The sequence below is a fragment of the Alligator mississippiensis genome, chromosome 8, assembly GCF_030867095.1.
Source record: "Alligator mississippiensis isolate rAllMis1 chromosome 8, rAllMis1, whole genome shotgun sequence".
Lineage (NCBI taxonomy): Eukaryota > Metazoa > Chordata > Crocodylia > Alligatoridae > Alligator > Alligator mississippiensis.
This window is the reverse complement of record NC_081831.1, coordinates 61,034,970-61,058,443: the sequence shown is the minus strand read 5'-3', so window position 1 is coordinate 61,058,443 and position 23,474 is coordinate 61,034,970.

Genomic DNA, 23,474 nt, shown 5'->3' with positions numbered 1-23,474 from the left:
GTATGCACCTACAGTCACAGATCTTTAGGTGTTTTCCCTATGTTGGTTTTTTTCCCTCCTAAATGACATAGCATGGAGTGTTACCAGTACCAGGCTGTAATTCACTTGAGGAGTCCTGAATGCCAGTCAGGCAGTTTACGACCTTCTTTGAGAACCCCCAGCTGAATTATTGCTTTGTTATGGCCCTCAGTGCTGGCATCAGCCAACAGGCAACACATCATCAATTTTGCAAGCTAATTGTTTAATGTGCGTGTCCAACTCCAAATGACCGAAAGTGCCTTTTTCTGCCAGGGCCCCACAACCTGTCTGGCTGAGCCCCTCATCAGGTGCAGTAACTTAGGCATTCAGGTGCTGCTGGGATGATTTTCATTGCTAAATTAATTGACACATTTGGGGAGGGAGATTGGAGAAAGAGAAAGACAGAAAGGGAGAGGAAACTACCACTCAGGTGGAAAGCAATGGGCAATGAAATGCCACCTGCTGCAGCTTCAGAGCCTAATATCCCACCACTGTCAAACACAGTGTATTTTACTGGCTAATATCTTACCCCCTGCCAGACATGATCCAGCTGGCTACTGGCTCTATACCACCACTGAAAACAGCCTTGCCATGGCAGAGCACTCTCACAGATTTGTGTCCTTTTGTACTTGAGTCAGGTTTGCAAGGGAGTGAGGACGCAAAGGCCCCAGCGCCTTTCAATTCTCTGGTCACAGGCAGGTGGCTTTGCCACCTCCTTCAATTTATTTCTTGGCTTTAAATCACTTTGTTGCAAAGCTATCTTACTGAACCATGGCATCTGCAACGTATATTGGCTGCTTATGTGGGCTCATGAATCAGGGGACAAGCAGGAAAATCAGGACATATGACTATGTGTGAGGGGCCTGGGGGCTGGAACAAAGAAGGATTGCAGAGAGGGTGCCAGGCATTCTCCAAATTCCTCTGTCATTGCTTCTTGACTTGTTATAAGGGACTGGCATTAGCTTTGCATGGTTTCTGAGGTGCTTCCAATCCTTATGCACTGCTGTGCTTGCCACATGCTGTTTATTAGTGGTATCGACAGAGTCAAAAAGTGATGATTTTCCTGGACTTTAGAGCAATGAAATGGCACTCTGAGGACTGAGGGGGAGCAGACTGCCCTGTCCCTTCACATGCCATCACTGGTTACTTAGCAACTCAACAGAGGTCACCCTGATATTTCCACCATTATGCTGCCAGACCTGTCTGAGTCTTGATTCAGTGGCCTTGGCCTTGTGAAGTCATCCCAGACAGCAGCAGCAGCAGCAGCAATTTAGAAAGGCTCACAAAAAAAGGTGACAAATCCTAAATGGTGGGTCCAAGGAAAATCAAAAGGGAAAGAAGGTTGAATTGTGGATGCATAGAAACAGGCTATTCTGATGAAAGGAATTAAATCAAAGAGAGGTGAAAGGGAAGGTGTAAGTCCAGGTTGTAGGATGTGTGGCCAGACACCATAGACAATTAGTCATATTATAAGAGAAGGTAGCAGGTTGTCAGAGATGATGATAAAGCATAGCATGACCATGAAAGGTAGTGATGCACCCTGGATGTTCTGCAAGAAGTGTGGAGTTCAGGTCAGAGAGAGGCAGTCCCATTGTAGGGCAGACAAAGTTGTAGAAAATAGGAATGTAAAAATGTTGTGGGATATTTCACTCATTATCGCTCATAAAAAAATATGTAAGACAACCAGATATAGTTGTTGTTAAAAAGGTGAGAGAATGATTCATTGTGGATCTCTCCTTTCCATGTAATGAGACCATTCAGTTGAAAATGCAAGAAAGGGTTGATAAATATCATCTGTGAGGACAGAAATTGAAGAAAATCAGGTGCATGAAAAGTATAAGCATAATACCAATTATGTGTGATGCATTGAGATCTCATGAAATGGGTATTACAGCAGCACTGTGTACATTAGAAATTGGCTCTGTTGTGGGTCCTTCAGAATGCAACACAGATGGACGTGATGCAAGCCCTGAGGAAGGAGTTAACATTCAAAACTCATTGAGGCCTTAGTATAACTTAGACCTGTATTTGAAAGCATCTCCCCCACAGTTCCTCCCCTTCCAAGTCCCATCAGATCTCAGATAGTAGAGCGTAAGTATTACTATTATTATTATTGTAATACCAAAGCCCCAGATTCCACAGAGTGGGATTTCTGAAAGCATCTGCATAGTTACCTGCAGACAACTCCCCAGACATCTCCTGGCCAAGTGCAGCCAGACAAAGCAGCTTACCAGCTGTTGATGGTTACAGGCCAAAGAGCTTTCAAGGGCTCCTCCTTCCAGAAACATTTTCCATCCATATTGCATGAGGGAAGGGAATTCAGTCTTGAGTCCCCCAGGCAGGAACAGGGTAGCATGGAGAAAGTGGGAGGAAGTTCTCTTTGACCTAAGGATCAAAATCTGACCTGCCTTGAAATATTTTACACTCTTTTTCTGGCATACATTCCAGCTTCAAGATATCCACTTCACAAACAAACAGCACTAACAGTTGATATAGAAAAAGAGATAAAGGCTGATGCATTTTGGTCCCTGAGTGGTGCTGACAAAACTCATGATGTCAGTGTGTGACTGAAAACAGGCCTATTATTACCAGTTCCCATAGAACTTCAGTGTGTGATTGCATGTACACATGGGATTGCATGTGTGTGTATCTGTGTGCATGAAAGAAAAAGTGTTTATGTATGCTTGAGTCAGCAGTTGGGTTGATCTACTCAGCTAAGGATGGGGGGTGGGGAGAGGCATACCAACACCAGCTTTAATCTAGGTAGCCCTAGCAGTGAAGCAGCAGCAGCATGGACTCTGGAGGCTTGCTTACAAGTCTCTGGCCTTTACTGAACCTGTACTATTGCATCCTCACTGTTGGTGTTCCCCATGGTAGATCATAGCTAGCACAAGTGTGTCAACTTATGCTACAACCCCACCTTCATTTCCTGTAGGGACAGACCCACTGGGACTTAGTCTAAAAACCAAGAAGAGAAATGTTAGGTCTGGAAACAAAATGGGGTGCATGCTTAGCAGGCATCGGCATGCTGTCACAGCCTCCCTTCCTGGAGGGGCTGCGAAATGCAGGGTGTGAATAAGAGTAATGAGATAAAACTGAGACAAAGAAATACTCAGCAGGATCAGCACCAGGGAGGCTGGAGGCTATTAGGCTGCAGACTTGTATTCCAAGGAAAACAAAGCTCCATCGCTTACACAATAGAAATGGGATTCTGCCAGAGCACGTAGAGATGGTAAGGGACAATCCTGCACCGATGGACTAGTGGTCTGTTTCATCCCTAATTGCTCTTTCATCCCTAGTGGACAAAAGTAGTCCATTTTATCCCTAACTGCTCCGATTCTGTGATAACGTGGACTAAGGGAGAAAAGCTAACCCACACAAGGGGAACTGTTGGTGTGTGGAGCTGTTCTGTTCAAAAGAGGCATCGCATTTGCATGAAATGCACAAAAATCAATGAAAAATGCTGAGGATTATGTGGTTATGTCTCCTGCCCAGCCTCGCACAGAACCGATCCAAGGATTAGGTAGGATCAGAAATGCCACTGGGGCTTGTTTATTCTTCACACACAGTGACGCAAGGGGAAAGATCCTCTCTCTCTCCTCTATATCCAGAGGTATTTCTCTATTTGCTACCTTCAGTGTTTCCTAGGACTTCAAAAGAAGAGCCAGAGATAAGAGACAAGAGAGAGTAAGAAATATACCAGGACGGTCTTCAGAAAATAAGGTTAAAGGAACCAACAAGGCAGCCTTCCTTTAAAGCCTGTTTTCCATTTCCTCCCCCTCCTCTGAATTTATCTCTCAGATTTTTTCCTCCTCTTCAGTGCCTAATATTTAATTGAAAACGCAGATCTATAGCCCAAAGAGGTGTTATTTTCAGCACAAGAAATAGAGATATCTCCTAGCAGCTGTCAATCCCAGTGACCTTAGCTTCTGTGCAGACAGCATGGGACTTTTTTCCCCCTTTTCTGTCTTTTTTTTCCCTTTCTTTTTTCCTCCAGCCGAGTTACTGTTTCATTGCACTCCACTGGGACTCTGACAAGAGTCGAGTTCCTCACAGATGACACAGAATAATTGAAATGTCCTTCTGGTGACCTTCAATCTCTGGCAGCATTCACTTCCCTTCTGGTAATCAGTAAGAGCTGACAGATGAGTGGCACACACATACTGTACACCCATGCAGACACACATACACGGCACACATGCACGCACAAGGACAGACACCGCTCCTAGGTAGGCATACAAACAAAAAGAGACAAAAACACATGGGAATTTAACTGTATGAAGAGGCACACACACGCACACATGCGCACAGAGCATCCACCTTTATAGGCATGCTCTCACACAGACACTCCCAGTCTTGCAGGCTTAGAAAAACCCACACACTTACACCTAAGCTGGCACACCAACAGAAATGCAAACTCAGCACTCATTTACAGACATACGCTCCCACAAATTGGCATACAGCTACACAGATGTATTTACACAGCAAAGATACAAGCACACAGAAATGGAGCCAAACCTACAGAGACAAATAAACACAAAAAAGGCCTCATTGATACAGACACAGAAAATCAATAGGGCCTAAACAGTATGCATGAAACACTTGAGGGAATCCAGACTCAAACCCTCCTGCAGGTATATGAGCACAGGACATGCACAAATACATGGAGTTAGGCCTACAGTACAGCCCTCAAATCCAAGAAGCCTCAACCTTGGATAAGTTTGAGTGATATGGACCTTAGTTCCTGAACCTTAGACATTCATACATCTTCCTGATGAACACAAGCTCAAGTAGACATCCAGATACACTCTACAATGGGCTCATACACACATGCATGAAAGGAGACAAACGTACATCCATGAAGATATGCAAACACTGACTGATGTAGCCATGTCATATGCTGGCACATGCACAGAAGCTCTTGAAAATGTACCTGAAGAAAGAGAAGCAGAGGCCTGCCAAAGCCAACTCTCTCTTCTTTATTTGCAGAAGCTTTCTGCTGACGCTTTGTCAAGAGCAATACCTCTTTGCCCAGATTTGTGTTGCTCTGTGACTGCCTTCTTACATTATGTCTGCCCTGTTTTTAAAAACTATGGTCTCATGAGCTTTTGAACAGGAGATGCAGCTTTGGACCCTGGTCTGGCTCACTTGTTCCCTGATCTTGCGAAAGAGTAGAGTGCACAGGAACATGTGTAGCCCAGGTAACTTGGGTATATACTCCCCTTCTCCAATTGTAGGGAATTGTTAGCTGGCAGGTGTACTGTGGGGGACCTGCAGACCACTCGGTTTCCCTCCGTCCCTATACAACCAGGCCCGGACAGTCAGGGGACTTAACTATATACAAATTTATATACATTAACTTATCACAAGGAAAAGAAACATGGATATAAACATATAAACAAATAACATAAACAATACTCTCTGGGTAAATCCTATAAAACCTTATACCATTGCTCCAGATACCAGTAAGTATCTGAGCTGAAACAGATAAACACCAAAATAAACATAGATAGCCAACAGATAAACTATAGATAAGTACGGGTGAACAATAAATAAGCCACAAATAAATACAAATAAACAACAGGTGAAATAATAGCAACAGGGGGTCCCAGCAGAGCCCTAGGACTCTACTCATCTACTAATTTGAGAGTTCACAAAATATAAGGCATGACATCACACCACTTACGGTACAAGAACCCCAAAGATAAACTTAATCCCAAGGGGAAACCCCAATGCCCTTGGGCTTTTCCCAAGCCCTACAAGGAAGCTGGTAACTTTAGGGGGGCCCTCCTAATTTCAGGAGCCCTTAACAACCAGGGAGGACTCCCCCTCCCCTGTGGGAATCCTCTTTTCCCTGTAACTCACGGCTCCCAGGCCTGGTGGGTAGCCCTTGTCCTCTGCGCCAAGCTGCTCTCCTGGCTGCAGTGGGCTTCGGTTGGGGGGGAGGGGAGGGGAGGGGAGGGGCGCTGTCCCCTGGAACAGGGCTCCTCTATGCAGGGCTTCTGGGGCCTCTGGCTCGGCCCTGTCTGCTGGCTCAGTAGCCCGAGCACCATCCGGCTCCCCGGACTCAACCCTTTGCTATGGGTCTGAGGCCTGGACTGCCTCATGCAGTACCAGGCTCAGTCCGCTCCCAGATCCTCCTGCACTGAGCTCCCAGCCTTGTTCCAGGGGTTGAGGACCTGAGCCGCCCAAGCACTACAAAGGTCCTACTCCATGCATCGGCCTGTGCACCATGTCTCTGGCTGCATGCCAGAGGTTGCAGACCCGAGCTGCCTCATGCAGCTCTCAGGGTCTGGATGCCACGAGAGCCTAGCTGCTGGTGGAAGTCTTCAGGAGCGCTTCTGGGCTACTGCTTCACCCTGCTAAGCCCCGCTCTTCCCTTCTCTGTCCTAGATGTGCTCCCCTCATGCTGGGCACACGGCTCCTTTTATACTCTCCAGGGCTCTGCCCCTGAAGTCTTCCAGACCTGAGTGTTTCAGTCTTCAATCAGGCCTGGGAGAGGGGGGGAAGCTCCCCTCCCCCTCCCCTCAGGAAAGGGGTGTGACTTAACTCCTCTTGCTGCCCGGATTGGTGGATGGGCTCCGAAATGGAAGTCTGCTACACTTGCAACCTTCTTCCTTCCAACAAGTGCTTTATGGCTAATCAGGAGAGGTACCACTTCCCTCCTGAGGAAAATGGCTTGCAGGCTTCCAGCCAGCAAGGGTCTGGAGATGTGAGGTATCCATACAGTTAAAGAAGAAAAGCACCTTTGTTTTAATGATATCGTTTCTTGGGCACCACCTTCTCTTCTGGATTCACCAAATTGTTTTATGCTTTCCTTTTTCCAAGGTGTCACATTCAGACACCTAATTAACTTCCCCCTAGCTCTGGATTTCCATTTTCTGGCTTAATGACCAGCATCACATTACTAGTCTGGGTGGGATTATCCTGACACCTGTGTTAAACCATTAAGAATGTCCAGTGTGAAATATAACTTGCCAGGAGCCAGTTCAGACACAGGCTAAGCTGCATGCCCATGCAATTATTTCATAGATTCATAGATTTCATAGACATTAGGGCTGGAAGGGACCTTGAAGATCATCAAGTCCAGGCCCCTGCCCCAGGGGCAAGAAGTCAGCTGGGGTCAAAGGACCCAAGCAAGGTAAGCATCCAAACATTTCTTGAATGAGTCCAGCATAGGTGTCTGCACCACTTCTAGAGGGAGTCTATTCCAGGCCTTGGGGGCTCGGACAGTAAAGAAGTTTTTCCTTATGTCCAGCCTAAAACTGTCATGGAGGAGTTTATGACCATTGGTCCTTGTTATCCCTTGGGGCACTCTGGCAAACAGACGTTCCCCCAGATCCTGATGCACACCCCTTATGTACTTGTAGGCAGCCACCAGGTCACCCTTGAGCCTGTGCTTTTCCAGGCTGAAGAGTCCCATGGCTCTCAACCTCTCATCATAAGGCCTACTCTCTTGCCTTCTGATCATGAGGGCAAGACAGCATTAATACAAGTGCAGCCTCTTCTCCTGGCAACCCTGACTCTTAGGTACTTGTTAGATCTTTCCTAATGCCAGAAGTTCTCTTTAACCAAAGATGGAGCAATTATTCTTTCCAAGGTCACCAGAACCTTGCAGACACATGGCCTTAGTATAAATATAAGTTTGATATTTCTTCCTACCCACAGAGGCTATAGAAAATGCTTCTGAAGTTCAGGCAGTGACCTTTCTCTGTGTAGTGGGCCCATTCATGTTACAGGTATCAGATGCTTTTATATGGAAGGAGGAAGAAGATAAAGAGGATTTGGTACAGATTATGAATCCGTTTAAGAGAAACAGCAATACCAGAAAAAGGTTACTTACAAATTCTTGGTTATTGTTATTATCATGACTACACACAACCAAGACTAGAGCTCTAGATGCTAGCTACAGTGTAGAAAGAGTGACTGTCCCCTAAGCAGACAGGACAAAGTTGGGAAAAAGGGATATGAGAATATAGTGTGGATGTGACTGTACTAAGGCTCAAGCTCGTGACTTTGGGGAGCCACTGTCACTCCTGAATGGAAGGGCTCTGCATGACCTAATAGAAAATGAGTATCTATTCTATGCTGCATTGTTTCAGGAAGAGCACGGTAGACTTAGAACCAAGACAAGACAGCACAGAAATAGCAGACCGGGTCTGTACCTGATGTACCTTGACTTCAATGGAATTATGCCTAGAGCTCTGCAAATAACTGATTTTTTGATTCACTGGCTGAATCAAAATATCAGGGGAGAACGTGCTTGAGGTTGATCCCAAATTACATGTGTGCATTATCTCAGCAAAGTATAAAACTAGAGAAGAAAGTCACTTCAGTGCAAACTGAAGAGACTCACCTGATTTGAAAGCAACCATTTTGTTTCATGTTCAGATTTTTCAGCTTTTGGTAAAAAGTCAGTTTAAATGAATTTCCAAGGAAAAATAATTTGAAGTGAAAAACTGAAGTCCTTCATCTAGAAAATGTGGAAACTTCATGACTTTTCATACTTTTTTTCAGCCAGTGCCATTCATGAAATTTGCTACAGATTTGTGATTATGCTGTTGACCCCACACTACAGTTTTAGGGGAATAAACTGTTCATTCAAATAATTTCTTCCAGCTCTTGCTAAACCAAATTAGATTGCACTGAAGATGAAGTCCAAAAGGTTTGCCAATATGAAAATTCCTGTGTAAATGGGAGAAAAAAACCCCCTCATTCATAGCCAGAAACATCTCTTAAAGGTATATTGGACAGGTAAGACCTAGCTGTGTGTTTGGCAAAGAACAAGACAGTGCCACGAAGCTTTTGTAAATTCAGTAACTCTAAAACAAGCTGTCTGAGATTGGCAAGTGCAGCTAAAGGTTACCGGTAGAAACATATTCTTTGAACTGGATACTGCTGTACAATGCAGTGATATTCCAAGGAAAACACAATACATAATCCTGTAGCTATGAAAGTTGTACCAAAATCAGCAGCAAAGCTTCAATAATTAAGTAACAGTTACAACTTGTTTTAAAAACAGTGTCACTTAACCGCTTTCTAATTGTAAATGCACGTGTTATACCTGTGTTAAAACTAAAAAGCTAAGGCGGGAGACACAATTTGGCAAGTAAAGCTAGATGAATAAGACTCTAAACTGCTAATTTATAATTCCACTTGGTATTAGCCTGGTCCTAAGTTATTTCAAAGAATAACTGTAGACTTAGAGGTATTACTAGGGGTGGTAAGTTAAAAAGGATGTTTTAATTTTGATTAGGGACCTTAAAAATACAATAAAAATTTTAGGCAAGACTTGAAGAGAAAAAGAGAAAAACACATTATATACACTGACTGTAAAGAAAGGAAAAAATGAGACTAACAGATATAATTTCTACTGGATGTATTTGAACAAAGATATTTTAATTGTTGATTGAGGAAAAAATAGTTAAAATGCCCATTCTGCAAAGTAAAAAACATCTAAAGAAATTTGTAGTGAGGCATAACTATTTTGGAAAATTTATTCCAACTCTATCTATGGCTAATGATTGGGATAATTGCTGCAAAATGATACTGTCTAGCATTGGAGAGAAAAAAGAGAGACATAAATAACTAAGCCGCTAGAAACAAAGAATGCAGCTCCTTCATTGTTGAATAACAGGAAGAGGGAAAAGAAATACAGACAAAGTTGGGACCATACTGGCCACTTCAGAAAGATAGTAACGAAGTGAACATTTTACTAAAACATTAAGAGTTTTCCAGGAGTACTAGGAACAGAAATTGTCACTAAGATCTAGAGCACTCATCTCATAATTAAAAGAGATTTGCTTCTGGTCTAATGCATGTTCAGGTCCCAGACACAAGACACAGCCCACCAGTAACATCGCAGTGAAAATTCATTCAGTATTATTGTCAATCCTCCCTGCCCCGATAAAATGTCCATTTTTTGCAGGAGGGTGCCAAGGGTGAGGAGGGCAACAACAAAACAAAACAGCTCAAATCAGTGAGATTGCTTATATGCAGAAAACAATACCTCCCCCACCACTCAGTTAGACCTGATTTAAGACTCAATATTTCTACTGTGCTGGGACGGAGCAAGAGGTTTGGAATAAAAAGTTCTCCATGATGTTGAGAAAATGGGTTTTTATAGAAGGGACTGGCTCAGAGAGTGAAACACCAGCCTTCCTTGCTGACTGGGTGACTCGTACCTTTCTAATCTGCAGTAACTCTAACAAATGATATATGCACAATGGTGGTACAGAGCCTGTGTTACTGGAACCAACTTCAGTAAGTAAAAAACTATTTTAATTGGATCCAGAAAAGTACATTTTGTTCCATTTAATTCATTGTTTTACTCTGTGCTGACTCTTCCCAGCATGCTGTGTTGCAAATGTCCCAACACTTCTCCAACCCTGGCCAATAGAAATCAGCAACATGCCCTGCAACTGCACGGTTACATGTGACAAGGGGGACGGATATGGATGCCTGAGCACGCATTTGTCTTTTTCCTGCCTCTTTCTCAAACGCTGGCAGAGGAAGATCAAGGGAATGAAGGAGGGAAGAGAAAAGATGGGAACCATCTAATAAGAAGTGGCATGGGTTATGCTAATACAATCCCACAGACCACAGGAATAGCATGAGAACAGCTCAGCTTGTGGTCAACATGGGCCTCTCTGGAAAGCGCCTGGCTCTGTCACAGTTGCAAACCGTGCTATTTCTAGATTGTTCTGCAGCTATAGACAACAGATATGTAGTATATATAATGGGTGTGTGACTACACACTCTCACAGCCGCTCAGCCAATTAGCAGTCCACCAATACTGAATCCCTCAAGTCTGACATCATGTATCACTGTCCCTTTACCACAGATACCTCCCATGATGTCACATTGGTGCCCATCTGGGCTTTTGTGGCCAGATGGTTTCAATAAGATGGTAATATGGACTGTAAGTTTGTTTAGCTGTGGGCCCTGTTCTCCATTTGTCTGTCCTTCTTTCTGGATAGAGACAGACTCTATAGATAGAAAGACGGGAAAGTAATAAACACGTGCAAAGCAACTGGTGACCAAGAGGTGCCATTGCACCAGAGATACTCTCTGAACTAGCTATGAGGGAAAACATCATAATAAAGACCCAGTGCCTTCATGCCTCTCCAAGGAGCAATACAAGCCTACTCAGACAAGTCCACTTTCTGAGCCAACTTGCTCTGACAAAATGGACCATATCCTTTCGTACAGTGGTTGGCAAATAAGTCCTACACGAGTGCAGGGCACCCTCACGAGCCAATATGAATCCTGCTATGTTAATATTTGTTTTAGATGCCTTAGATGAAGACCCATTCTGCTATCCTTATGTTCACTTATGTACTCACAATGGTGCATCACTATGGCTATTCATGCCCGGTTCTCCGGATCTAAAATTCCCAGCTTCCCAGCAACAAAACAAGCAATGCTGAAGTCATTGATTATCCTCCGATGTCACAAGTTGGAGGCCAAGCCTGCAAAAAGGGTGACTTTGTCTAAGCTGGATTTTCAGGCCGTTAGCAAATCTCAGGGGCTCTTTCCCATCGCAGGCACTATCCACACAGCAGCAGGTTCAGCTTCCAGGCACATGGTATTCAGGCTCAACTTCTCTCTCCTAATGAGATGGCAACCCTTGCTGAATGGAGGGCTTGCATGCAAGCGGCAATCCTCTTGATCCATTTTTACAGGATAACCAAGATCCCTGGCCCCTAACATGTGAACTGGGAGGTACTGGGAGAACCATTGTAAGCTCAACATTAGCCTAACAAGCACTGTGTCTGCAGGCTGCCTGACTCACAGGAGGAGGAACCAGAAATACACTCCCCCCGCCCCCCATGCTGAGCCTTTATCAGCACTTAATTAAAACTTGACAAGAAGATTAACACACAGAGGGCAGTTTTAATTAACTTAATATCGCATTCAATTTTCCAATTCGTCACAGCGTACTAGACACCTGCAGATCTTAATACAAAAACCAAACAAAACGGGGATGGGGAGAAGGAGAAGAAGAAGGAACAGGGGAAGAAGGAGAGGGATGTGAGAAACTGAAACACAAGTTATTTTAAACTTTTTTGCTGCTCTCCCCTGAACGCATGTCTCAATTCCCTTCTTCCTGGGCTGTCTGTAAGTGATTTCAGAGTCTAATAGTCAGTGTCCTGCTGGGCCCATTCAGGTCAGCCTTGGGCTGTTTGCTTTTTTATTTATTTTTTCCTGGTTTTTTTTTTTTTTTTTTTTTTTTTAAGATCCATTCCCAGAGATTCTCAGAATGTGTTCCTACTAATCCCATTGTCCAGGCCTCTGAACGGCCTGTGGAAAAAGCCATAAGGATGTCGAGGAGAAGGGCCCCAGATAATCGAGCTGGGACTTAATGCAGGAAACACACGCTCACTTTCTGCCTCGCATCACTGCTTGGGGATGAATTAAGGGAACAGATCAATTAGAATCAATGCAGGGGCCCCAAACCACTCTCCAGGGAAACTGGGGAAGGGGTTGCTGGAAAACAGAATTTGCCCCTTTGGCCCAAATGCCTGGCCAATATTTGGGGCCCCACTGGATTGTATGTGTTAGGGGGAAAAAACTGATGATATAACTCAGGTAATTTTGCACGTACATTCTGGGTAAATTAATAGGATTGTGTCCCCATCCTGCTTCCCCAAACTCAGCAAGACCAAACAACAGCTTGCTCAGAAATCCCCAAGCCTGTCTCTCCAGCAAGTTCCAGACCCCAGGGTGCTCTGTCTGCACTCTCAAGGCCAGCTCACCCCTGCTTCTCTTGCTTTCAGCTGGCTTTTTGGGCTCTCTGCCACTCTCTCACACACAACTTGCCAAACAATCCCCTAACCCCTCTCTTTGCAAACAGTCCCAGGGAAAAAGTGACTGTTTCATGATAATGTGATCCAGAAACCCTGGAGCGAGCTGGAATGTCCTGGTTTAGACTATATAGCAGAGTTGGCCAAAACTGGAGCCTTTAGTCAAAAGCCTTAATTATCTCAATTACCCCCAATTAAATGTTGGTACTTTGGATCAAGTGAGTTCAAAACCCCTGTATTGCCTTAAGGTTCAGTTTTGCAAGCCCAAATCCCAGCCACCTTGGGCCACCTCCGCTTTTTTGTTTGACGGGGAGGAAGCAGTAAATCACTGTAGTACACAGACAACTAAAGAAAAGTTTGACTGACTTGAGGGTCATAACAGGGCAGGGTTGCGTGGTAGTGTGTGTATGATGAGACAGATGCATAGATACTTCTAATGTATGGCATACACAGATACAGGGGTATTATGGGAAAAAATTCCAGCCCAAAGGTCTTATGCTGTACCACATATCTTCACATGCTTCTGCCACCATTTTGAGTCTGTCACTCAGCCTTGGCTGCACCTTCAGCCTCTCATACTTTTTGAAGGTCCCAATGCGACTTTCTCTACCAGCAAAAGTGTAAGGCTCACACACAGATCATGTAAAGGACACCCTTAAATTTGTGCGTGCGCCATGCCTGATAATACGCCCTTGTCACTGTGAGATAAGAATGGGCAACCAGCTTTATACATGATAAATCACAGGTATCAAAGGCTGCGGCAGAAGGGAGGAGAATGCCTTATATTGTATAGCAGGGAAGACTGGATAATTCAACCCCAGCCTCTGTCTCTCTCTGCAAAACTATGTGGAAGTCTGGCTGAAACAGGTAGTTTTTCAGTTCTCTCATTGGTTGCAACTTTCCATATATCTGGCAAGACAACATAGGTTTCTTCATGAATAATTAAACAGGGCTGGGCCAAGAGCCTAGAGGTTAGTGCTCTGCGGTGCAATGTAAGAACCTAAATTTGAGTTCTCCATCTGGTCTGCTGGTCCCTAAACTAGCAGGAGCTGGGAGTGATGCAGAGGCAGGTCTCAGCCATAGATTAAGTGGATCAGCCAAGGTTGGCTCAGCCAAGGTATTTCTGGCTGAAAAGCCAAAATGGTGTTGAGTGGCTTGAGACTGATTTGAGGGCAGGAAGATGGTAAGTACATCACACGGACTCCAGACTATTAGGGAAAGCAGTAGGAAGTCTTCATACCTAGATTAAGGCTTCACCAAGAAAACAAAAGATCCACAGGAGTAAAAGGGCAGTCAGGAGTGGCCTAGGAAATTCAGCAGTGTGGGGATTTCCTCTGGATATACTGATTGTGCTTATTTAACCACTGCTGGCCACATAGGGGCTTGGAATAGGTGGCCCTAGAAGTCCTGCATGTTTATGATATGCAACTCTATTGTACTGCACCTTACAGATATGATTACCCATCTACTACAGGAGAGCAGCCTCTCTCTAGCCCTGCCCTTGTCTTCCATCAAGGGCATACCCTCAGGCCTCCTATCCACCCCACACACTCAAATCAGAAAACAGCTGGATTTTCTGAGAGAGAAAAGGGAAGAAAGAACTGTCCCATTGCTGCTGAATTTGACTAAATACCGTGGGTAGCGCTCGACAAATTAATTGTGGAGTATCTGTTGCATCAATAGTGTATTCATGAGTGCTTATGAGACACTCAGTAGCTTCTGCTCCCTTTCATTTTCAGGGTCCATATGCTCTTCTGCCAACCCAGGTCCTGAAGATTAAGGCTTCATCAAGCCTTAATGCATATGTGATGTGTCTATATGACACAGCTCCCATTTCATTTCAATGAAACCAATGTCTAGGGGGAAGAAAGGAATCTATGGTATACCTTCAAAGTGGGGCTCAGTTCACTGTATTAGTAGAGGAGCACTCGTTCAGTAGCTGCACTTGCTGCATAAACATTTTCCCTGTTACCATAGGCAGGACTTGAGTTAAGGCCATCAAAAGAAAAGAGAACTGAGAGGCAGTAATGTGAACTGTAAGAGAGCCTCCCTGTAACAGAACTGGCCATCATGGGGTCAGATGGAGCTGCTTCCTCCAAATTGAAGGAACAGGAGCTGTGCTACATTCTTCAGTTGAACTGGCAGGATCTGGTGGGATCTTTGCTGAGATGGTTTTGGGGAGTCCATTATTATCTGGGAAGAGTAGTGCCTACCTGTAACCCAAGAACAGACATTTTCAGGGATAGCACAAACTACTTCACATGGAGCAGCCTTTATCAAAGGCACATAGTGACTCTTTGACCTATGTTCAGTTCTTAACTCTAGAGCATATCAAAGATGTCCAAGGGATTAGCAGAAGGTTATGAAAGCATTCAACAGAACTACACAAGTTCACAATGGGTGAACTTGCGTGCAGTACATGAAAACCGGCCTGACCCTTCAACCAGCTCGATCATATTAAAAGTGACTGCTATTCTAAATACTTTTGTTATTGTTAGCTTTCTCCTTCCATTGTGTCATTACATGTCTCTGCCCTGCTGGTTTCCTGACAACCTTGGAGCCAACAATAGGTTGTGACAAACTTTCCTTTGGAGTGTTTCAACCCATATGTGGAGGAGAGCCAAGGACCACAGATACATTACTCCTCCAACTTTCAGACTTGAACCAAAGATTTGGGGCTTACCCACTCTTACTTCACATCCAGACAATCTAAATACAGGTGGAGTTGCTCAGGCCAGTGTGGGAAGCACAACTCCCCACTGCTCCTTAAGCTGTTTTTGCAGCAGGTTCATTATTAGATTAGGGCAGCCTAATTCAGATCCAGTGGGAATAATGTTTCAGATGTGCAGTAAAGTTATACAGTCCATGAAGGAACATGTTCGACACACCAATGGCAGGTCTCCGTCAAACATGTTCCTTCATGGATCATATACCTTTATTGCTTGGCTGCCACGCTATTTCTTGATATCCTGAATTAGTCTGTGGTAATGTAATAAGCCATTGCTTTCTGTTTTTTCCTCATGAGAGCTCTAGTTGGATTTGATTTGGGAGAGGAGAGAAGTCCTTCTGGGATACTTTATTGAGCAGATCTTATTGGTGGTCTCCCCATTTTCCCAGAATCAAATCAAAACCAAAGTAAGAGGCCTGCTACCATTGTACAGAAAGAAGCATAGGATGCACAGGCCATGTCTGAGCCATGTATTTGTTCTATAGCTGAAATGCAAGGGAGAACACAACAGCAGCATTCACTGAAATAAACTGGAAAAGTTTGTGCTGTTCCTCACTTGGGCAGAACATTCAGGTCCAGCTCCCAGGTATGATCCTGCTGGGTTATGGCAGGATTCATCTCCCTGGGGCACTCCATATAAAGGTTCTGTTTTGGGCCCTAACTCCTTATAGGAAACCACATGACAACATAACTGCAAAGTCACATGGCCCCTGATCAGCTCAGGACCCTGTGCAACTGTATGATGTGCATTGTCCTAATTCCAGTCCTGCTACTGACCAAGATGGGTGAGGTGGGGGAAAACTGTCATAGTTTTAAAGTGATGACACTGGGTTTCTAGAACAGCTGTTTAACCTTAGTTGAATGACTGGATGATTGGTGTCTTTAGCTGCAATGCAATTACATAAAAATTAACGAAACACACTAGGGACCTTCAGAAGAAGAGGTGAATCAATGCTGCACCAGGATTTGGGGTTATTACCCTGGCTAGCTGTGGAGCACTGGCTCTGCTCTCACTCTTGGGGCCATATCAGTTGTTGCTCCAGAATCTTCAGCTGGCTACTAGTTTATTTGACAAAACATCTGTGAAGCCTGCAAATGCCATTAATTTTAGCATACACTCATCCAATGTACATCATTTGTTGCCCGCTATTCATTACCCACTGCTTGTCATTGTCTATTTGTTATTTTGTTTTAAAAGTTCAGTCATTCAATCTGGAAACAAAAATAAAACCACGTGACCTGGAGCCAATCACACATCACGGATAACCAATAATTGAAATGAACACACCGCAAATAACCCCTAAGCTGGAAATTGTTTGCATGAAGGGCTCAGTGGGGAATTTGTTCATAGCCTTTGCCGGGCATGGTGTGCAGCTGTACTGCATGTAGAGGGGTAGCACATGAGATGAAATCCAGCTTCTGCCTGACAAGGGACGTAAGTTGTGCATCAGCTCATCAGCTGCACTATGTACTAGGATGATGTTGATTGCTCCCTGTCGTTCACCAGCTTCACTCTAGTGTGGAGAGGGGACAGGGCCTAGATCTTGCCACCACCTCATTGTTTCCAGACAATCTGAAGTAAGCAGGGACTGAAAACACCTTGCTCACAAGGCTGGCTGCTTTAATCTCACTTTAGACATGCCATGCAGGAGTCAAGAGGTTCCCTCACACACACCCATGACCCACATGCAAAAGAAAATCACAGTCAAGTCCACATGACTTAACAGACAACACTGACAAAAAGCCACGCTGGGTTTAAAAATGATTTGCAAACCAAAGGATAAATTATCAGTGACTGTTACTCACTGCCATGAATTCAGCCAGTACTACTCCAAAAACATATCCCTCCCCTCTGCCATCATGAGCTGTTTCATTTGGGAAACCTGGGCTGTCTTTGTCCCCAGTATTTCTTGGTACTCAGAAGCCAAGGGTGGCTCTACAGGGATGTGTCTTTGTTTGTCCACCAGCAACAGCAAACCTTGCCAGACAACAGACCTCATTGCTTAGTACTTTGTGACCTGAGCAGTTCCTAATAATCTCTTCACCAAAGTATAAAGCATCGCTGTATAGGTCCTGCATGAATGAGGATCATTATTTAAATTGATAGTATTTTATGGTCCAGACCCTCTGACAGTATCAACTGGCATTCACTCCTTCAATACATCTACTCTGACCTGGCCCAGAGAACCAAAGGACATGCGCCTATTGTTTAAAGCAATAGTCCAATTTGAGGATTAATGTTTTTCCCATCATCACCTTTAAAATGATGTCAGAATATGCATCAGCAGTTTTCTCCAAGACTTGGTCCCATCCCTGCTCTCATCATTGAACTTTTGCTCTGGGTCTGAAAGGGTAGCAAACTTCATTGGATACCAGAGAAAAATCATAGCTGGATTTCTTCTCAGTTCATCCAAGATGTTTCCAGTGTTTCACTGGTCTACTGATGCTGAACTTGAGCACTAATTCGCCTCCACCATCTTCCACTTGAGCGAATCTTTCTAACAAGCTCAGCACTAGTGGGAGAGATGGTGCACAGCCTCAGAGCAGCTGTGCCACTGTCTGCATGTCACAGAAATAACCCCTTACACAGTAACTGAAATTACAGGGCACTCCAGTGTCTAAATATAACCCCAGTCAAAAGCATCATTCACTGAAGCGATGTCTTCACTTTCAGTCTGTAAGTTGTTGTGGAGGGAGGTGGGGCCTGGTGATCAAGGAATTCAGTGCTGGTGAAAGGTGTCAGATTGACAACCTGGGAGGGAAATGGAAGGCCGCTATTATCCCTAAGATCTGTACAGAGGGAGCAGCAGCAGTGAAAACTTTCCCTATGCTTCCCTGCCAATGCGTGTCCTTCCTAACCATGAGCAGGAAGCAATTTAGTTTGCAACAGCCACTCAATCCTTGGCCTATCTGCTGAGATTCCTGATGGCAGGGATACAGTAACGTCACTTCCAGTGGATTTCACAATACAAGGGATTGTTCACTGGAAATCAGACTGAGACTCCCCCTAACCCAGCTCCTTAAGGCCCCAGTTTCTAGTGCCCATTTTGATTTCCATTGAGATCATGTCCTAAAGTCATGTCCACATAGAAAGTGGTGTGTGACCAACAGGCTCCATCTCCCTCTTCAGGGCTCCTGGAAGCTTTGATGTTCCATGGGAAGCTGCCCAACTGGTCGCAGGCTCCAGGGAAGCAGCAGCTCTGCCTTTGATGGTGCCACTGCTGTCTGACTTCCTGCAGGATCAAAAAGGAATTGAAGCAGGGCCTTGACCATGGCAGGCAGGCCCATGGGAAATACAGAACAGTTTTAACAGGAGTAGTTGCCAGAAAGGCAGGTCTGCTTCTTCTTTTATTTTTTTTTTGTGTTTTTTTTTGTTTTTTTGGGGGGGGGGGGCGGGGGGGGGGGACCTGCAGGTCTCAGCATGTCCTAACTTTCAGAGACAGATCCATGATACCCCGCCCCTTGCCCCTCACCAGTACAGGCTGAGGTTTAAAAAGGGGCTTCCCATAGCGAAGAGCTTCAAAGCTGTGCTGGTCCCTCCCACTGAGTGTCCTCCTGGTTCAGTTCCATCCTTCACATTGAAGTGTCTTTCATCCTCCTCCTCCCCTGTCCTCTTCATTATTGGCTTCCTTCCCCCTGCCCACTCCCACCTAGTCTATAGACTGCCATTGGTCAGCAGCCCAATGGGAACCAGCTGTTAGCCTGAGCTGAGTTATCCTGAAGAAAACAGCTTGAAAATACCTTCTTTTCCCCTTCCCCACTGCCTGCAAGGAAAAATCTTTCTGCAAAAAAACAGTCCTGCAGATGGGGAAAGCATCCTGTAGGTCACTCCCTGACCCAGGTGGGTACAGTCCCTGAGTTAGTATTCTAATTAATTCTAGCTCTGACTTGAATCGACTTGTTCCCCCTTCCTGTTTGTCCCCTGCCCTTCAGCAAAACCCTCTTGGCTCTGAGATGAGGGCCAAGAGCCTTTGCCTTGGTCAAGGCAGTTCATAATACTCCCACTTGGTTAGCTTCCCTCATGCACCTCGCTCCAGCATTGTTCTTCAAAGATGTTCCTGCCCTGCTGGCCTGGGGGTTGTTGTTGTTTAAACAGCAGCGGCAGCCACACAAGCTGCTTGCTGCCCTGCCTTTACAGGGTGGTCTGTAATTGCTTCCTGTCCTCTCCAACAACTAGCTTCATTTGTTTGAATTGCTGCCTAATCTCTGAACTGGGAAAGTTTGGAATGAAAGCCGCTTGGTTCCACACTCAACGGGTGTTTCCTCGCCATGGTCTGTGCTTAGCCAATGTGGGGATCCAGACAAGGAAAGTCACAAACCTCAGGTCTTGAAAGTTGGCTTTAAAAAAATCTCATTGGAGTTTGGGTTTCTCAAGCAATTTCTTCTGCTTCTGGCTTTCTGACTGGCCTGGAAGTACTGTGAGATGAGGGGGCTTTTTGTCTATCTGTGGTGCTTTGATGCTGCTGCTCCTGGTGATTGGAATCCAAGAATGCAGACACAGAAGAAAGAAAAGGAAAAAGAAACAGTGAACAAATAAAGGTGAAATTTAGCAGACATTGGCAAACCAAGCTCAAGATTGTGCTCATGGCAAAGGTTTGGGTTATTTTGGATTTTACCCAACCTAATGTTTTTTTTCTTTGAAAATGTTGGTAGAAATAAGTGTTTCCTGACCACCTCTAATAAAAAAACCTTTTAGTTCCAGCCTGAACTTATCACAAGAAACCACATGGATGCTGTTCTGGGAATGCAGCAAAAAAAAAGATGCAAAAAGAAAAGGAGGTTGTGGTTTGGATCAGACTCCCATCCCACCTGTCTGTGTCCTGAGCAGACAGGATGCACAGGTCTACAATGTTCGATGCTACTTCAATTTTCCTAAGAGCTTCATGTTGTGGGACTTTGAGGTCCACAGGGATTCCTGAGTGATGGTATAGGCACTTGCAGCATGCTCCATGATAGCAGGAATGATTTCCCATTAGAAGGAAATGGAAGAAGATGAACATAAGTTGCAGGAGGTACTTATCCAAGACTTTAGGTCTGGTTGATCTCTGGAGATTACAGAAACAAAGTGAAAACACAACTGCCTGACTATATATAGCAGAAAAAAACACCTCTTTGCAGTGTTTATGTCACATGGTAGAGTTGAGGCACATGAGCAGGACTCTATAGATCCAAGAACTGAAAAATCTGGAGACACCACAGATTAGACTGAGGTCCATTGGCAGAAATATGTAGCCCCCCCCCCCCGACTGGCACAGTAGCTGGGGCTGCAGGGCAGGATGGAGGTTCAGTGGAGGAATTATGTGAGGTCAAGCAGGAAATAGAAAAAAGGGTTACACTTTAAGACTGTGCAGCATTGCATGTGTTTCTACGTGGCTAAGGTCCCTGCATGGACAGATACCAGGCTGCTTAACTGAATCCAGCATTTTAATTCCTCACATCTTTGAGCTTACTCTGGGTCTGAGCATGGCCTTTCTTATATACTCTCTCAGGGAATGGATGCTCAAAGACAACTGCTGCTTGGTATGTGTGACTCCCTAGGCCAACTGCTTGAGGCCCTCCAGATCAGTGATGCCCCCTGCCAGTCTTCCCCAAGAGCTGAAGTATGCTTTTCTCAAAGTCCTACCCTTGTAAGTGCCCTAGTTTACTGTTTAACCCTTTAGGAACTCTGTGACAATTAAAACAAGGAACATACAGGTAAGGAACTTCTAAACCAGGCACAGGTTACTCACAGGAAATGCAGAAGTGTCATTGATATAGGCCAAAAACAAAGGACACCTGCAACAGAATCCTACTCTCCAGTGTGGCAGGTACTCTGAAAGCCTTTGGGGTTTCGGTTGGTGTCCTTTCAGAGTCTTAGGACCTTTCTTCACCCATCTGCTTCTGCTCAGCCTTCCTGACCATAGCAATTAATGGCATGTGAGGATACCATCGCCCTTTTCCCACATTCATTTTCTGTGTTGAACAAATCCAGCCCTTAAATAGAGTTTTCCCCTCTTCGTCACACGTCTTAATGCCATCCCCTACTTAAATTATGAAAAGTGGCTTCCACGAACTTGAGTCAACCTATTATTTTAGGATAGGCCCCATGTAAATAGAGAACCATTGAGGTTTTCCCATTGTTAGCCCTTCTGGCCCTAGGTGGTGTCATAACCAAATGAGTTGAGTGCCCCTGTCACAATAGAACTGCCCTGAATAACTGCAAATTTGGTACGTTCTGCCTCATTAGCTATTCCCACCTGGCAGTCTGTTATTGGCTACTCTAAATGTGTAAAAATCCATGCAGCTTCCGCCCAAGTCGGAGAGCTCTGAGCATGTGGTAGAGTGAGAACTTTGCCATGTGGCAGAGAAAAGCTGGCAGACTGGCCATCCTCCAACATCTCCCCGTCACCGCCTGTTCCTGACGTATCCTTCATCCTGCATGCTCGTTACTGTCTACAAACTCGCCGGTCCGTTTGGTCGCCAGGTACCTGTAACCACACGAGCAACTTGTTACCTGTAACTACGTAAGCAACCTTACCACCTGCATCGCGACCATCAGCGGCGTAAGTAAAGTTAAAGTTATTTTGCAACCAATACGCTGTGACCCACCTCTCCATCCACCAGCCCGCCTGACAGCCGAGTAATCAGCGATCCTCCTCAAGTCGGCTTCGGCCGTCTGAGACATGGCGTCACGAACAGGATCTAAGGGCACGGTGGTGGCGATGAATTTAATTGAGTGCTGCCCCTGGCGCACCAGGACCCGCCGCGAGGAAAACGCAGACGAACTCTGGGCGCATATCGCCTACCACCAGGCGGTAGGAGGGGATGGAAGGAACATTGACAGCTACTTCTCGGTGAAAGGGGAAGGAGCAGTCATGAAGGAATGGAAAGCAAAGCTGTTTCCTGGGGCGTTTGGGTGTGTAATGGGCAGTGACCGGGTTTGCTGTCGGCCCCCGGATGAAACATCGACCCTGTCTCTAGCGGGGGTGAAGGCAAAGAAAGCGGAAAACCCGACCCCCGCTCAAGAGTTTGCCCAGTGAACCCGGTACCTGAGGGAGGGAGGGGAACCCACCCCACCGGACTGGTTTAATTGTCCGGCTTTAGTGTCTGGATCGTGTGGTCATGAACTCCTCGGCCAGCTCCGGGAGGGCCTGGAGACCGAGGGCCGCCACGCGGCAAGATGGGGGTTGACAAAGTGGAATAAAGGAAAAATAATAAATGTGTTATTCCGTTTGGTAGCGGATCTACTACGGGAGAACACAAATCTAGAGGCTCAGTTACACACAGTGGGCAAGGAGTCACTGGAGCAGGCAGCAGGGGGCTCCGAGCCAGCGCTCAAAAATGGTGCCGGCCGCATGGCGCCGCCACCAGAAAATGGCGCCGAGGAAAGCGGAAAGGGCACGAAAATCCCCTTGGGAGGCAGGCCGGCCGCGTCACCGCCCACGGCCCCGCCCCTCAGAGTGGCGCCAAAAGCAGCCCTGGCCCCTGACGTGGAGCCAGTAGTGGATCCGCCCCCGTACGAGGGAGGAAAGTTGTATCCAGTGCTCCCGCCTGACAAATTTAACCTTCTCCCGACTGCGGCTCACCCGACAGCATTAGTGAAGCAAGTCGCTGATGCGCAAGGTGCAACCCGCACCACCACTACATACCGCACCCGCACGCGGGGAGAACTGCAGGAATTGTGTCAGGAATTGAAAATAAAACCTGAAGAACCACTAGCCATATGGCTGGGATGACTAGTCGTGGAGTTTGCGTCGGACTTACTGGACTTGGAAGAGGCTAGCTTCCTATCCCGCCAAGCCTCATGGAGTGGGGGGCACGCCACCGACCTGGACGTGGTAGCGGGTAATGCTTATTGGCCCATCCCACTTCCAGCGCTTGTTGCAGGCCAAGTTAGCCACAAATCCCATGCGTGGCACGATGGTCGCCCACCAAAAGCCAGT